The sequence below is a fragment of the Copidosoma floridanum genome, unplaced genomic scaffold (genome assembly GCF_036245765.1).
Source record: "Copidosoma floridanum isolate Cflo_tuat_1 unplaced genomic scaffold, Cflo_Japanese_pri ptg000027l, whole genome shotgun sequence".
In the NCBI taxonomy this organism is placed as follows: domain Eukaryota; kingdom Metazoa; phylum Arthropoda; class Insecta; order Hymenoptera; family Encyrtidae; genus Copidosoma; species Copidosoma floridanum.
In genome coordinates, this window is record NW_028321904.1 from 6,252,712 (window position 1) to 6,265,870 (window position 13,159).

At 30.3% G+C, this 13,159-nt stretch overlaps 1 protein-coding gene across 1 annotated transcript in view; it reads left to right on the forward strand.

Annotated features, from left to right (window-relative positions):
• Window positions 1–13,159, forward strand: part of mmd (disintegrin and metalloproteinase domain-containing protein mind-meld) — a 2,100,572-nt gene that overhangs the window by 1,052,013 nt on the left and 1,035,400 nt on the right. The window lies entirely within an intron of this gene.

A 13,159-nucleotide genomic window follows, 5' to 3' on the forward strand; every position in this document is an offset into this window, starting at 1 on the left:
GTCTATATTATTGTGACTATTATTACAGACTGTTGGTCAACTAGGAGAAATAACAGAAGTATTAAACATGTATGTATTTACATACAGAAATTAAGACTGTAAATGTACGCTTCTTACAAATATAGATAACATATATACATATTTGTAATGTATAATGAAAAAAGATTTTTTCTCATATCTTCATATATGTTATTAAGAAAAAAGGGGTCCTTTTTTTAATACTTGTGTATTTAGTAAAGTGTGTGTACAATATTTATGATCTTGTTTTTTTTTGTCTATTTGGTTTATGGTCTAGAATTTTGGTTTAAAAAAATTGAAAGTAATTGTTTAATTTTTTCATGTGTGAATCGACAAGTTAATCCATTTTTGTACTTTTATGTTCATTCAGGCGTATTCCAATGCTTTCTTTGCCTGACCTACGTATAATGCAGTGCAACAATCACAAGCATATAATACATGACGTTAGTTTAATTGAGTTCATCAATCTCATCATTCCCAAGAATAATAGCACTGTACAATTAATTTTGAATAACAGAATAATTTATATATTTAATTTTTCTTAAGTTCTTATACAAAACTTAAAAAATAATGGGTTGTAAGAAATAGAAGTTTTTATTTTAGCACGTAGATTGTTATTTAGTGAGTTGTTATTAACAGTATAAGTATTTTTCACTTGATGAAGTATTTTCTTGAGGTTTTTTTGTATGAAAAGCTTAGTATAGTCATTATCACGCAAAATTCTTTCAGTCATAAGGATTTTCTCCCTTTGATAGGATTTATCAGACAAAAAAATAGCTTGATCAAAAAAAAACCGTACACCGCATTATTTTTAAAAGATCGAGGGTGGTTTAAATTTGAATTAATTGCACAACTACACAATTGGATAAAATTAGCTAACCATACCAGTTTATGATTATTTTCAAGTTCTTAGCTGTAATGTCTAAAAAGTTTCGAGAGTTATTTTAATTTACTTTGCATGTGAATTTTAAGTGATTGACCTGTTTCCAAGATCTCTAAAAATAAGTATGCCTGATTCTTATGTACACATGTGAGAGTAATGTCAGCGTATCTTTTATACATAAAAGAAACTTAATTATGACTTCCTTTTAACAAGCACAGGGGTTCTGTATCAAGACCTTCTAAAAGCAAATCAGGAAATAGTATAAAGACAGGAGAACATATTGGGCACCCAAAAATTAGTTAATAAAATTTTTTATAAGAAGTAAAGATAACATAATTGAAGAAAAATTTTGTACACTCCATGATCTTGTTATAGGAAATATTCGACAATCTGTGGATTGGCATGTTTCACTTTTATAAGCTGGTAATGACTGATTCTTACGAAATGTCAATGAATAGAGAAATAATATCTTGAAAAAGACAAATATAATTTTTCGGTATTTTGAGATTTTTAATTTGTTTTAAATGATCAACGCTATTATTCAAATGTGAAAAAATTCATCAAACAGTTTAGAAAGAGAATTTTAGAGAGAATAAGGTGTGAGTGTGTGCAGTTGAAGTAGTCCATTAAATAATAGATCTAAATGAAAAAAAGGCTTATGTATTTTTGGCAACACATAACATCTAGATAAATTTGCATTAGCTTGCGTTAGTTGACAGTTGTAATATTTGTATTGTACAGATTCGTTATTGCTCACATTCATAAAAAGTTTATAAACTTCTGAATATAAATTTCTCAATGTATTCGTATTAATCATTACGTACATAGAAATAATTTATTTTCCTCAAACAAAAATTCTAGACCACGAACCAAATAGACAAAAAAGCTTGGTATCACAAATGTTACACATACATAATTAATAAAAAAGAAGATGCCTTATTAATCATTAACATATATAAAGATATTATTAGTAGTTTCTTTTTAGTCTACATCGTAGATATGTACATACGTTATCTATATTCGTAACAAGCGTACATGTATATTTTGTATTTATTAAGAAGTAAATATATACGTGTTCCATTTATGTTACTCCTTTAAGTTCGCCAAATTCCTTAACGATCTTTATAACGATGTTAATGTAAATAACTTTGTCATTTTTTAAAATTATGTATTGAAAAAAAAAAATAAGAAAAAAAAAATCAGTTTTCAAAATAGTTGTGACCCCCCCACCTTATGCACACTTGCCGAGGCCCTTATCATTTCTGCTATGAGCGGTGCTACTAAGGGAAATTCTATTACTTGATCTTATCTTAGAGTTTGTAACTTATTTTTATTGTAAACTTCTATTAACTGTGTACTAATTTATTTGGTTTCATTATTTATTTGATTAATAATTAATTTGTTCAATAAAATATATTCCTTCGGTGCATGTATTTTTCAAACATTTAAAATTGGTATATATTAGCAGAGCAGCTTTTCTATGTAATAATAAAAATTTATTTATTTATTCTTTTTTTGTTACTATTAAATTGAATAGATAGTTGTTTGTACAATTTTTTTAACTTCTTGAAAGTTTTCATAATTGCAATAAAAAAGTTCTTATACTGTATAAATACAATAACTTATTTTTATTGCGTTTTCCACTTTCACGTTTTTTCCTCTGTAATTAGAGTGATTTTTTGACTTAAGGACGTTCTTTACATTGCTGCTGGGAGATGAGTCCAGCTCAAAATTCAGAGAGGTGAAAGGAGCGCAAATTTATGCAGCAACAGAGGAAATTATTTTTCTCATATGGATGTACTTACATACACGCTTTTACGCATACTTTACTTCTTTTTCCTTGTGTTAATAGTATAAAAAAGATTATCGATCTATTCAAAAATAAAATAGGTTTGTTTAAAAGTAATCTTTCATGGAAACAAGAATTGAGAAGTTCGTACGGATTTCATAAATGCAATTTTAAGTGATTTTTTCATAAGGTTACATGTTGAATTGCAACTTTTTAAAATTAAACTTATAAAAAAAGGTGCATTTGACCGATCTGCAATTTCTTTGAAGTATTCCTTAGCTTAGTGTACTTTCAATGCTTATATAACATCCATCAAGAACATCTATATGGGATAAACGTCCTAAAAGAGACTTTGCTATTGAAGAAAGTGGCACTACACGATGGTTTGTCTTAATTTTCGAGGTACGATTATATTTTTGGTATTAAATATGGACTAGAAATAAGTGTGTCAGGATATGTTACAAATGTGAGCATGACGTTATAGATGTTATCAGCGTAGGCAGTAGGAAGTTGTTTTTAGATCATCGAAAGATTTGATGTAACTGCATAGTCTTGTACTGACCAGCTTCCATATTGTTAATAATGTGTTGTGCCATACTTTACTGTTTGTAATAATGAAATGTTAAAATATTGATCAAAACCACACCCAACTAAGAAAGGTATACTCATTCTAACAATAATTGTACCACCTTTGTACACAATTAAGTTTTATAGAAAGTATATTTATATCTATAATTATATTATCTGCCACATATCTTATATGAATATAACTTCTTACTTGGGTACCCAAGTACCCAATGGTTCCAAATAAGTATTTGTCATACTCCTGATCATGTACGTCTTACTACAATAGAGTAGACCTTTTACAGCAATTTCGGACCTAAGCATAAGGCTCACATAGACTAAGCAGTGCTAAGCAAGACTATCTCCATCTATACCACAGACGATGGTAGAACTTAGAACTTGGTGCCTTTTTGAGAAGAGCTATGAGCTCTTACATAAGGCGTATGTTTCTGTCATACATTTAGTAATGGCACGCCTCTTAAATTTAATAATAGTTGAGGCTTGGCAATATACTTATATACGAATAAGAAAAACTAAATATCATTAGACCTCTACCCTTGCAAACTCTTACTTTTTTACCAATAGAGACCAATAGTTAGTTTTTCAAAAAGCACTTAAGTATAAAACATGAGTTAAAAAAACACCAAGTCACACTCTACTTTCTGAATAAAATATCTTTAATCATAGTTTACACAAAAAAATAAGAAAGATTACAGTTTATAAAATGTTATTCTTTCAAGCAAATCCCTACTACTCTTATGTATTGCTGTAAAACGGGAAATAATTTAAAAGTATTACATTGTGTCTATTCTCCTGACTAAGGTTATAAGGACATAAAACAAAATGTTAGGTTAAAAAAAAAATTAAAATTTAACAATGTTTGTATTATCTAGATTAAATACATTACTATAAGTAGATATAAATTTAAATTTATTTAAATAATAGATGATCAGAGTTACTTGTTATATAGAAACGTCTACTGTGTGCTATCTGCATACGATCTGTTAAAAATATGGTCGTTTGGAAGAGACTTCCAGGTTTTTTTATTAAAACAATTTTTATATTATTAATTAGAACTATAAAAATAACTTCAATAATAATTAAAAAATTGTCATTCATAATGCGCGAAATTAGTTAAAATATCAAAATAAAATCCATCATAAAATTTTTGTACAATGTGGTGCCTATAAACGATCCTTATAATAACCATTTTTCTGTTTACTGGTTTGTTAATTTATAATTTACTTTGTTCTACTCACGTAAGCTGCTTAAAAATAAGTATTATAAATAATTAAAATAACATAAGCTTGATTTATCTTAACAACTTTTTATAAGGTTTCTGTCATTCCTATTTTTAATTCAACTGTCATAGAAGGACTTATTGTACAATTCTTGTTCTTTGATCACAAAATATTAAAATTAACATGTAATTGAAATTCTTCCTGAAGTCATGAGTAATAAATATACTCTTAACTTTTTAATGATCTTCAATCAACGAAACTCAATCTACATTAGAACATAGATTTTTTGATGCTGCCTTGGAAGACTCTTTAAGTATACTGACCCAAATTAATATTTTCTTGGAGTTAAAAATGATTTAGTAAACTACCAAAACATCTATCAATTTGAAAGTATGGTATTTACAGCTCACAGGTCAAATACTTCTGAATTAACAATCTTAGCAGCTTACAGCAAAGAAAAGAGCTTGAAAGTATTACATGCTCACAAATACACTAAAATATTATTAGAAATTTTTTTTTTTTCTAAAAATCAGTCATAATATAATTAAAGAATAAAATTCATGAATTCTTACAAATAACATAGTAATCTTTGCAACCGGCAATAAAACTTTGGTCACCAATTACATAACATAAAGTTTTTTTTCTGTAGACCTATTATTTTTATAACTACTTCTATATTGAAAGCATTAATTTGGGCATTTTCTAAGCATTCAGGATAGAACAGAGAAAGAATAACAGTGGCTCTATGTTTTATGAAAAAATAAGTACAAAAAAAAAATTTAAGTCATACAAACATTAGATGATAAACGATACAAAGAAATGATTAAATTTTTGTCTACTGTATAGCATTATTACAAATATATCAAAGTCATGATTCCTTTTTTCTCTTTTCACGTTTCTTTGTCTTCTGACTTATTATTGTTGATAACTTATTTAAAGCTTTCGCTACTCTTGATATGAAGTGACTTATATTCATGATACAAATTTTCTCTAATTATTGTTATTTGGAGGGCAAGACGATTACTAGACTAGACTGATGAAACAATTATAGAGTAGTTTCTGCCATATAATAGCTGGTAATTTTCTAAGATTATGCACACTTTGGTTGTACAAAATGACGAATTGGTGGTTTATATTAAAACAATAAGTATTTGTTAGACATATAGAGTGGTAAATAAGAATAATTCCATGGAAGTTTGTAGAAATAGACTAGGAACAGGAAAAAAATGTATGATAACGAGAATACTAGGAGATGTCTCTTCAAAAAAGTACAGGTAAAGGAAAGCAAAAGAAATGAACCTCTTTTCAAAAGTTTTTAAGTAGAATCAGTTTTCTGTCCTAAAAATATTTTTTTTTTTTTTTTTTTTGTGTAACTTCATCTTTTATCTGCCTTATCTCCGTAACCTCACTATTTTTTAGACTCAATAATTTCTTTTGTATTGTTACTTTAAGTATGAACCAAATCACTTACTTTGTGTGAGCAAAGAAGTATTTTATTTTAAGCTTTAGGTTGTGTAACAAAACAACTAAGCAAACTCTTCTTTTATTTACTTTAAAATTAAAATTTCGTCGAATTTTCTCTCCACAGATCAAATTCGCTGCTTACTTTCAATGACATTATTAAGTATAGTTACTCCTAGTACTTAAACTTTTTTTGATAGTACAAAAATTTTTTTTGTCATGCCTTAAAAAATAAGTACTTTTTTTTTACCATGTCTCTTAGGACCTAACAACTTATTTCTGTTATTCTTTACAGTAAAAGTTAAAAATTACGAAAACTGTATTATAAGTAGTTTGAAGAAGTATTTGTCTAAAACTAAACTATATGATAAGGCTATAAAACTATAATAATACTAGTTTGACAGTATTTTCTCTTATTACATTATTCACTTTATGACTAATGTAATTATAATAGACTATTAATAGTGGCTCGAACATACTTTAATTCTTTTAACAAACATATGAGCAACACAAAGCTATGTTGACAAGGAAGCAATACCTGAGACTATACTACTATGTGACTGAAAATAAAATACTTGACAGTTAAGATGGCCAATATAAAATTTAATAATGTTAGCCATGTATTATGACAATCCGCATGTATAATAATAAATTATAAATGTAGTTTGGAGTACGAGTTTAAGTATTTATTGGTGCTTTACATAGGACGTATGCATCTTAGAATACATTTATGAAAAGTGTCATCGAAGAATACTCTTGTCATAGTACAGACATAGTCAGTACCTAAATAAGATTTTTATTACTCTCTTGTCGAATATTAGTAGCTGTAGCTACTAACCTTGTTAGTCACAATCTCAAAAATGAAGTACTCACAATGCAAGTAACCTAATCATATAACGCTGCACCTCCTTACGGTTACATCTTATAATTGCAATTGGAAGAGTTAATTTTATTAACAATGAGAAATTGCCGTTAAAATGAGTTATCTTAATTTAATCAAAGTGTAAGAAACTTAATACTTGACGTTATAGTAGACTCAATAGTTCAAGGAAACTAATAGTTATCGATCAATAACTCATTTCATTAAAAACTAAAAGACATAAACTCTAAACTCATCAACTTCAATTGGTCTAAGGCATGTGTAGTAGGAAGAAAAATTGTAGATTTTGTCACAGGAGTGCCATTGCCGTTAAAGATATTCTTTGATCTTACATAAATTATTTAATGTTACTTTCTAGCTCCAAAAATAACTCATTAAAACTCATTTCTTTTTCTGTATTTTAAAGTCTTATTATCAATAGAAAAGGGTAGATGTACCAAACCGTTGACATATACGTAAATAAATTTTCTCTGTTATAGCATCTAACAGAAGAAATAGTAAGATAGTTTAAAGGAAGTGCTTGTTGTCTACAGCTCACCTGGTAATGCCAATAAGATTCTTGTCATCCTATTATGAGTCGGATATAAGATTTTACTCTAAAAAATGTATTCTTTCAAGACATATAACAAATTTAAGCCATGAATTTTTAAAATGTCTTACCGCTCTTTAAATATAGTAGCAGAGCATGATAATATGTTGGTTGGGTTACTGAAAAATTCTGACTTGTTCAGTTAGAGATCATGAAAGCTTAAAATTGGCAAATTTTTAAAAAAGCCGAAGAATTAAATATGGTACATAATGTCTGAGCCACAATGTATAAATATAAGCACCTGAAATGTACAGCTGTTGTATGCTTGTACCTAAGTTGCGAGAATTTTTTAGATAAGTGACGGTGCAACGTGCAGTTTAACAACCATAGGCATACTGCTCCCAGTAAATAACTTTCTTTCTATGAGTTAAAAGTAATCATAAGGACGTAAACTTTAGCCCAAGGACGCAAGCAAGCAGTTGCACTTTCTGCGAATGGTAAGGAAAGAAATTGGCATACTAGTGATTAAGAATTTTTTAAATCAACGGCAGAGAATAGAGTAAGAAATGGATCAAGAAAATTTGTAACGTTGCATTTTCAGCCCTGAATCTACGTTTTCACGTCAACGCAGAGCCGTCCCAATACAACGCACTAAAACACCTACGATCACATACAACACCTAAAATGACAAAACTCTGCAACCCGATACTCTCTCCTACACCTCAGCTTGGCTCAGCTTTGCTCTCTAGATGTAACTCTCCACATAGAGGAGGCTCCGCCGCGGACTGTCTGTCGGGAGACAGATAAACACCCTAATACGAATTTTACCTTTAGGATACTTTTTATTTCATTTATTTCATTAACAATTGATAAACACTTTTAAAGAATCGACGCTACCTCCAGCGCTAACTCGCAATTTGCAGTACACACACACTTTTGCTCTCATATCCCCCGCATTCAAATACCTACTTACACCTACATGCACATAGACACACCCAAAGTTCCCACACTCGACCTAGAGAATGGCTCACTCTGAGGTAACGACAACCTGGCTCGATCACAAGAGCACTTGGCCACAACCCAACGCCTTTGATCATGAGCTACCTCACGCATCAACTCGATGACGAGAACACATGCTACACGTTCTCTCGTTGTCCGCTAGGTGTCCTACCAGTGGCCTCACCAGCTGGTCTTCTGAGTCTCAGACAACACTGAAAACGCGCACTCTTATTGTGACAGGAAGTCCTACAATCGGTCTCACCCACCAGTTTACCAAGTTTCAGATGACGCTGCGAACGTGCACACACACACACTTCCTACTACGTCCTATGGCAGCGGACCGATGGCCTTTTACTGACTGCCGAGGCTCAGGTGACCCTTTGGATATGCATGCTCTCTTCTCATCCTATTGCCAAGGGCAGGTGGCCCCTCGCTGACTACCAAGGCTCAGATAACTCTACTTTTTTCTCACTCTCTCTTGCTATCTCACTTTCTCAGCAACTTCAACCCCTCGCGTACACTTCTTAATCTTCTCCTTAACCACGAAGAAATCCACAGTACCGTCAACCATACGCACTCATTCACACGCCCACTTTCTACCCTTAACCTCGACACGTCCTACACTTGCACAACCTCACCGCAGCGCCACGTACTATGTCCCTCTCTCTCACTTCCTCACTAGTCACTAACCTTACCATGCACTACGTGAAATACCTTCAGACCACCATCTCCAGGAAAGTTATTGGCGTCGTGTCCTTGCAATGTCGCCCGCTGCCATCCTGCCTCTCGTAATTGCGTAGTCTTCGGCCAGAAAGCAGATGATGCCTTTCGTGGATCAACATGAGCTGGTGACGGACGTAGATTGGACGACGTCTCAATGGTGCACACGCTTTACATCCTTCCCTCTTGAAGGCTCATCAAGGAGTCCTTCCAGTCTCACTGCTCGCGTCCTACTGCCTTGGAATATCTTATATCTCTTTCTTATACCTTCATCTCTTATATGACCTAGCTTGCACACGTCTCGTTTTCCCTTAACTACACATTTTATACACACACTCCCTATATTTCCAGTGCATTACAATTTCACAAAAGACACAATAAAAATACAATTAATAATGACAATAATCACTACAAATCAACAGCTCTTCTATTTTTCCACCAACTGACAGATTTACACTAAAATGCTCACATAAATAAAGACCTGCAAACACAGTATTAACGTTAACATCACCTACTGTCCTATTGTTACACATTTCTGCTAATTATTCTCGCTTTTTCTCTTTGTTCGTCTCACTGGTTATATATCTCCGTCGTCCTCTCCTATTTCCTCGCATGAAACATAACGAAAAATTAAAACACGTACACAGGGCATTTAAATGAGTTTAAGACATGAAATTTTACAATGAGTCGAGTTTTGGTGTTTTTCGGCTAAAATGAAAAATGACCCGGTCATAAAATTGTCTGGTGTTTTTCGGCTAAAATGAAAAATGATCCGGTCATAAAATTGTCATCAAAATTACTAAGGACGTACTTATATTAAAAGAATCTAAAGGGAAAAGCGTAACAAAAATAATAATCAAGTGTTCAACAATGCATAAAATAGTAAGAAAACTATTCAGATTTTTAATGGTAAGAATTTTAGGCGTTAGAAATTTTTAGTCAAACTATTGCTGAAGTGCAATAAATGTAAGAAGCAAGCAATAAGGGTAAGGGCAAAACAAGAACAAAAAGCAGCATAATCAGCAAATTATCTTACCATTAGAAATGTAATAACCAACGACGTAAGATTAACTACTCAAACTTATCTTTAAGTGTTAGATAAAATAAATTATAGTGCAGACAATCAAAAAATGACATTAAACACTATTTCCATGATTGAAAACTATTAGTCAAAGTAAAATATAAAAAAAGAAGTAAAAAAACTGTGACAAAATAGATAAATTTTAAAGGCTGGTAGATGAGAAATAATTCATTCGAAAAAAATAAGATCATTTTAACAGCGCTGCAACGTAGTACAGTTAGATAAATAATTTTATAGATATATTAGATAAGAAAAAGACAAGATTCAATTAAAAAATGTGCACAAAAAAAAGTTTAAATAATTGTAAAACTTTTTATGTTAAAACATTCTTACAAGATCTACAAGACACAGGTTAGTATAAACGAAGATGGAAATTAAGAGGCCAATACGTTAATAGCAGCTCTGGTAAAAGTCAATACATGGACAATAGCAGAGACAAAAATCAATGCAGAGATTACTAATGTTTTCCATTGACAAAATTAACAAGATGACTCATAAACATGTACATGGATTTCAGTAGGCAAGACCGTGGCTGTCCGATGCTTTTTTATAAATCTTATACAATACTTGTACTTCCCCTCATTTATTCTTGATTCTTCGAATCATTTAAGTTAAGAGGACAGTTAACGTGTTTATGTCTATTTTTTAATCCGAAATAGCCCCCACATTGTCATGCTCATTTACAAAATTGTTACCCATTTTAACGTCCCTCCTTTGACTCTATTCTTTTTTCTAAGCTCTTCTGCCCCTACCCCCATCACTTTCGCTTCGCCTCCTGAGTTAAGGCAAAAATATGTCACATTGTGAATCAATAGAATCTATAAAAATAGTGTGACATTCTTAATAAATCTTTCATATAATGATTCTTATGCAATATTTCTATATGGTATATAAAATTTGGAGAAACTCAGGCTCCTTATTCTCTAACACGTTATTAAATTATAGGTCAAGCCCTCGTCTGCTTTTTCAAACCATTTTTACTATTACTCTACTGCTTTTTGTAGTATTATAATAACAGTACAACAGAATATTATTTATATTCAAAGACATTTTTATTGCAATAAAATATGACACTGAAAAGCGCTTATAAATGTTATTGTCAGTTTTATTTATTCTTCAAAAAGTTGCACGATCCCTAATGTTATAAGTCTTACATTCTGCAGTTATTAATATAGAAACCTTATTACTAAAAATATCGGTGTACTTCTTAGAAGTTGTAAAAAAATTCGCTAATTATTAACAATTACTTAATGCTTCTAAAAAGTTCTCAATAGACATGGTTTGTTATGATGTTTTTCTAGAAAATATATTATTTTATTTCGACCTGATTATAATAGTATTAGGAAAAAATTCTTGTACATCGGTTGTACATTAGTTTTGAATGTTAAAACAGAAAAAAATTAGAGACCGAGAAATTTTGTAGTATCTTTAATAACAACTTATTTTTTACCTACATTTTCTTAAGAGCAGAAGATATAAAACTTTTACCATGCCTACTGTATACATACCAATTAAATGGAAAAACAAAATGATTTAATACATAAGAAACAAATATGGGTGAATGAAAAGTAAACAAAGCTGACAATAATATGTATTAATGATCAAAAAAATTTAGAACTGCAAACCATTTGAAAATTTGTATTATAGCTAACGTGGTCTAACACAAAACACCATATTAATTATTTTGAGCGATAAGCATCACGTAAGAACTTTAAAGCTTATGATAGCCAAGTTTCCTCAAGACAATGAGACGTTAAAAGATGCAATAAATGAGATGATAAGGCAAAAGTTGGGATATTAGTTGATTGCGCTAAATATGGCTACAGATTACTTATAAAAAAGAAGTTAACAACGTTGAGATACATTTAAAGTGATAAATTTAAAAATTATAGTGATGCATTTAAATTAAAGAAATGGTTTTCTTTTATTAGTAAAAATAAATTCAAAACTTATTTAATAGAACATTTTTAACTGAATTATCATGAATTTAAAAATTATGTCGAAATTAAAAAAAGTAAAGACAAAAATGTCTAAATCAATCAAATGTCTACAATTAATAAAAATAAATTGCAGGGCACCGAGTCAGTAAAAGAGACAAGCCATGTAAGAAGATCTGCAAATTTACTTCGGTCGTAATACAGTTTTTTTTAATGAATACGAATGTACCAATGTAAAAAGCAATTAATATCGTAATAAAACTAATCAAAACGTCATAGGCAAAAATTAATGTTTAGAAACTTAAAAATGAGAAATTTTCTAAAAGTGAGGAGGATATTTGAAAAATATTAATTTAATATATGTCTAAAGCCAGACCAGTAGTAAAAGGCTTTGAACAAAAGAATCAAATAGACAATATATATTTATAAGTCGATGGATTGGAAACATTAAAGTACTCCTGTCTTATTATAGGCTAAATAACTGATTTATAAATCAAACGATTGTAAAACATTTTCTTTAAATAGGAAAACCAAATCAGGCATTTTTAGCAAAAACAGCCTAAAGGCTATAAACTTGGTAGAAATCAATTTTCAAAAAAGAACAGAGTAATGTAGTATTAAATATAAGTTGAAGGATGGCGTACAGTAAATTTTATAAATGACAAATGATTAAAATTTTGTTACAAGTAATTAAAATTTTTAAAAACAACATTCAATGGTAATACTGTTATATGTTGGGGTAATTTTATAACAAAACAATATTTCGGCCTTTTTAACAACGCCCCAGCCCCTATCAGGTAAAAAATTCTATGAGTAACAAGAATTTTCTACAATATAAATTTTAATAAAATACAATGAACGCAAATTAAGTTGAGTGTTCAACCTAATTCCGACTCTTACGGAAGGGATATGAAATCGTAATTTTGTCAGATTTCTAAGTTTAGCTACTTTTATACTCTGCACATAAATATACTTATGACATAGTTCACGCACGCAATACAATCAAATCAAATTTGCTAGCAGTTCCTCGTGGGAAGCACATAAACAGTACATGTGT